We start from the raw sequence: 5,614 nt of genomic DNA on the forward strand, positions 1-5,614 counted from the left end.
TCTGGAATGTTCACTGACATTTGCGATCTATCGATTCTAAGTGCTTTTACTATTATCATTATCTTAACTATCTCTGTCTTCCTTCTTTTCCTCCTCATTATTCCACTTCCAAAGTAAACGTAAGAGAGGGAATATAACCGGGAAAATGCAGACACAAAGACACCAGCCTCCCTCCCTGACCATCTTTGAAGGTGTATTTCTGCACAAGACATGAACCTCAACACTGCTGGTGGCCAGTCAAAAAAAAAAAACATGCATTTGCTTTTACTACCATGATTCACCACACAACATAATTCTATAGCTATCCCTTGCAATCAGAATCAGAATTTAGTTTATTGCCAAGTACGTTGCCCCTACAAAGATTTTTTTTTTTATTCAGAAAAAAATCAGGGGCGAGCGAGAATGCAGTCCCCCACTACCAGAAATGCAGTCAAGATTCCCACATTTGGGAAATTTGCAGGGGTCAACACAGCCAGAGTGCAATGACTGAGCCTCACCCTGGGTGAACCACCTTCTTGATCATGGTGTTTCCCCTGCCAGGTAAGTATCATATGAAATACAGGACCAGTCAAAACTTTGGGCAGACCTGATTAAGATATGCATTTGAAAGACATTTTGATCTAAAGACTTCTGATTTGTTTCTTAGATAAACATAAATTGTGAAGTTGATGCCTATATATGTACTTCTTTTGAAGAAAGATTTTGAAGAATCTAAAAATATAACACAGTTTTGATTTGTTTTTCACACTTTTTCAGTCACTACATAATTCCATTTGTGTTAATTCATAGTTTTGATGTCTTTACACTTATTACTCTAAAATGTGGAAAATAGTAAAAATAAAGAAAGAAAAGTGTCCAAACTTTTGATTGGTACTGTATATTGACACCGTAATCAGGAGGAATATAGGACTATAGGCCTTAACTGGTCCTGTGCAATTATATGAAATGTTCACTGTGAGTGGAGGAATTGAGGAAAGTGTGTAACCTTAAAAATCTGGAAACTGAGCAGGAGTAATGGAACCTAGCCTGTTGCAGTTTTTGGCATCAAGAAAAGTTTCCTCTAGGGGGCAGTGGTAAGACGAAGACGAAGATGTTGTTTCAGTCAGGAGGAAGCAAGTCTGTAGCTGGAGATCATGTGCTTTATTCCTTTGCAATGGGAATTAGTGTGTTCTACCTGCACTTTTAAAATATATGAACTTATAGTCCATAGCAATGGACATACTGATCAGTAAATTATTTTAAAAGGCACTTAATTTTTTTTTCTATTTACAGTAGCATTTCACTGTTCTCATCTGTGCAGAGTGTGTGGGCTTGAAATAAGCAAAAACTAACCTTTGCACTGCTATTTGTCTTACTTTGCATTGTTTTGCATGAATAAGAAGAGTGTCATTTAAAATGATGGTCACCCATTTGCCAGAGCAGTTTTAAAGGGTTATACCCAATATGTTATCTTTGTGTGCTTCACAGTAAATCATTTTGTTTCTAACAGTAAATTATAAATCAGGTTTATTGGGATTGGGTAGTATTATAATAGTAGCTGTGGTTATAAAAATGAAACTGACGATTATTCTTGACTTTTCACTGCACTTTTGGCTAAAGTTTTCATGGGAAGCCTAAGGTACAGAAGACAATCCTACTTGCCCCCTCTGGTGGTAGATATCAGTATCATCATATGGTTTGGCAACCCTTATTTTGTATGCTTGGGTAGATTGGGTTCCACCTCCAGCACAGCACAGACAATAAATGCTGATAATAATATAAAACGTAACAATTGTGCACACTCACATTGTGTCCTACGGCACTCTGCTTAGTAGGTTCCTCTGTTGGTGCTGGAAAAACTTAAAGCAGTCTATGAAAATTTTGTTTGCACTTGCCAATCTTTTCTCTTTTGCTGATATTAATGTGGAGATACAGGTGATAAATGGCTAAATCTGATTTTTTTCTTTCACTTTGTGTAGAGGAGAGGGTCCAGTGCATCATCTAATTTCACCTGCTTATGCACACAGGGTGTAGTGTACAGGGCCTGTAGGATGTCACCGTGACTCCGAACATTGCTTGAAATCACTGCAGTCTGACCTCATGAGCCATCACTCCAGGCAGCCCCCCCACACACATACAAGCGGAGTACTGGAACTGCTCTTTTGCACTGGAGTTCAAGGTTCCTCTACTATTCAGACATCCCCCAAAGCTTGAACGTGTAGAAAAGATTCTTCATTAATTACAGAGATGCAGAGAAACATTTCAAAGGTACAGGCTGAGGAGGAGGCAAGCCAGAGCCATCTCTCTCTCTGCCTCTGCACTATAATCAGCGATTTTGTGAATACACCTCATCTGCTGGCTCACAAACACAGGGCTCAGGGCAGCTGTCACAGCACGCATGTAAAGGGGAGCCTTGATCTCAGCTGCCAGATTAATAATTTGCATATTTCCTTGCAGAGAAACCAGCCCTCACTAAGCACAGCAATAAATCTGCTTTTTCCATTTTTTGAGGTAAAAGTATGCCCAGTACAACTTTAGCATGTGGCAGGAACTTGTGTGAATGAGGTGTGTGTATCCTCTAATGGAAGCAGTATTTTTAGGTGTATAGTCTTGGTATTTATGGACATGTATGTGTGTGCATGTTTTCTTCCAAGTCCTGCCATGATGAATGCATGTGGCTGATGCTCTCACCTCATTGGACCTCTGTGCAGCCCCTAAGGTGCAGAGGGGAGGGGCCAAAGAGAGAAGGTGATCAGTCAAACCTCACCCTGTCAATCACCCAGTTCCATCAAAGGTCTGCCTCTCCTCCCATCTCTGTCTCTGGAAGGAGCTGACAAGATAAAAAGGGAGTTGACAATAAGAAAAATACTTGGCTTCCTGCTCTCAGGCAAAATGGGCTGGTGTGTCACTTATGACTGGAGTACATTTATCATTGTTTTTACGGAACATTTGTCATTTTTAAACACACTCCACTTCCTCCAATAATGAATCTTAGCATTTAGGGTTTGAACTGCTGTGTGCAGGCATTTGATTATATGCTGTGCAAATATTACTGTACCTCTTACTGCATATGCACATCCACACCCATATGCACACACACATACACATACACACATGTGCGCACACACACACACACAAAGTAAGAGCTCATCATGTCAAAGAGACACACATCGAACTAGAAAAAGAACTAAATGAAATGAAGAAACCATTGCTCTTTTTGCCAGGGTGAGAACGGTATACTTGGTAGAGTATTGTGTTTCATATGAAAATACTGCTGTGGACCACTGTACGGAATCAACTTTCATTTCTGGTCAGACTGCTGAGTCTCCTGGTTGTCTCTTTGGAAAAGCTAACAATGCTATAACCAATACAATACTTGATTGCTGTGTTGTGTGTGAAAACACTACACCAACACAATACTATGTTACTTATGAAAATGCTATACTAACACAATGCTAGAGTGGTGTGTTACTTGTGAAAATACGATACTAATACAATACTAGAGTGCTGTGTGACCTGTGAAAACACTATACTAATACAATTCTAGAGTGCTGTGTTATATGTGAAAATACTGTACAAATACAATACTACAGTGCTGTGTCACATATGAAAATACTACACATTAGTATAATACTAGGATATTGTGCCATTCCACTGAATGGCTTGCAGGAGATTGTGGTTGGTATTGCTGTGGGATGGCAGGGTACTGAAGTGGAATGGGGACTGAGCTAACACTCTGGGAGTTGCAGGTTCGATTTCCAGATGGGCCACTGCTGTTGTACCCTTGTGTGAGGCACTTCATTTAAACTGCCTTGATAAGCACTCAGCTTTCCTGGTAAGGGTCAAAGTGTTTAAGTCTTCAGTTATCTGTCACAGCTTTATCATGAATCAAAGAGGGTGTAGATGAACTCTTTATTACTGAGGAACAACAACAGGTAGGAGGAAGAGAGGAGGTCAACCAAAAAGACGGTAATGTATTGAATTTCCAGTATACTGATGTCAGGTGGGTTATCTGAAAGTATAAATTGCTAACCTGTTCACTCACCAATCAGCACATTGTCATGTATGACATAATTGATCATAGGTGTAAATGTGTTTTGTGTTTGCCCTTTTTGAAGTAAATTGTGATTTCATGTGTTCATTTTTCCATTAATAACATATATAAATCACCCCTAATTAGGCATGATCAGGCCAAAACCATGAATCCTGATGGTCATGTTTTCTATTTATCATAACAAAGTAAAATCAGTGTTCAGTGAGAGCTATTTATAATGTAGCGAAGGGCGAGAGCAGTACTTTCAGTATTAAAGAAATCCTGATTGTACTCACTTGCGTGTCTGGTGGCATTTGCAAAGGAGCGCACCGCACTGAACATGGTGGTTTTATGCATTGTGGGAAGTGTAATTCACGTTGGTGTGGTACAAAGGGGGAATTGTTTTCAATGTTGGTGTAATTTTACTGTATTGGTAGTGGGGTAAATGTGTATGTTGAATGTGTTGTTTCTGTATTTTCATGTTATATATGTTAGGGAGAGAATTAAGCTTTTTGTTGTTTGTCTTTGGTTAATTGATTTTAATCTTAACAGTGGTAGGGTCTAAGGGGTGGGGGGGGGGGAGGGTAAGCTTATTTAAGGCCCTCCATCTGCATTAGAGAGAAAAAAGAAGGGCTAGGGTTGAGTTAAAACCTGGCTGAAGCCCACAGGTGGAAACATTTGGGGACTGATTGCCTCATGTTTCGTGCTTTCTTTGGTAGTTAGCCACCGTTTGTTATTATTAGTTTACTTTCTTTATTTTTTTTGGCACTCTAATAAAATAATTAGTGTTGTTTACGCTTTTTCTGTTGTCGGCTCCCCTGTTTGACTGCCCGCCATCCTCACACATAATATTATTATATATGTGTATACTTTAATTTTGAGGAGTGTTAACATGGTTTTGAAGTTTGATGTTTCATTTTGTGCACAGGGTTTGTGAGGCTGGAGCACAGCTGAGAACTGTGTTAATGGTTCTCAGCTGCTGACATGTTGTTTCAAGAAATGTGTGCAAGCAACTGAGAAAAACTCTAGGCTGAACTGGGAAAGGGAAATTTGTGAGGCAAGGAAAATGGAATTTTTCTTGCTGTGAAATGTTTTCCTTGGAGTTAGATCTTAGCAGAACTGGTGGAAAATAGTCAAAAAAATGGGTCCCTTTTTGCAAGGGGACCTCAGAGGCCTTAGTGTCGGGAGTGTGTGTGTGTGTGAGAGAGAGTGGGTGTTCAAGAGTGTGTGTGTGAGGGAGTGGATGTGTGCATGAGTGTGTCTGTACATATGGTTGTGTCTGTGTGAATGCGTATGTGTATACATGTGTGTGTGTATGTTAGTGTCCGCACATGTGTGCACATATACACTTGTACTGTGGGAGGTCCACTTCTCTCTGATCCATTAAACAGGAACTCAAAAAACAAGGAAAGAGGGGAGAGTGGCCCGTGGTGGGAGAGTACAGTCTGGAAATGTCTTCTTTGATCTTTTCAGGGGGCTGGTACAACTTAATTCTGGGAGCAGGTGGCACCCAAGAGTACAGTAACAAAACAAACCCCGTTGGGACGCCACCTTGGCCCAGATGACCCCACCACTCTCCTCCCCCAGATCCCCACATGCCCA

The 5,614-nt window shown here is 40.4% G+C and overlaps 1 non-coding gene across 1 annotated transcript; it reads right to left on the reverse strand.

Annotated features, from left to right (window-relative positions):
* Positions 1–387: 387 nt before the first annotated feature.
* LOC118780009 lies at positions 388–548 on the reverse strand. Its single transcript, XR_005005049.1, has one exon. It is a non-coding gene; the product is annotated as a U1 spliceosomal RNA (small nuclear RNA).
* Positions 549–5,614: the final 5,066 nt, after the last annotated feature.

This window comes from Megalops cyprinoides, chromosome 6 (assembly GCF_013368585.1).
Source record: "Megalops cyprinoides isolate fMegCyp1 chromosome 6, fMegCyp1.pri, whole genome shotgun sequence".
Classification (NCBI taxonomy): Eukaryota; Metazoa; Chordata; class Actinopteri; order Elopiformes; family Megalopidae; genus Megalops; species Megalops cyprinoides.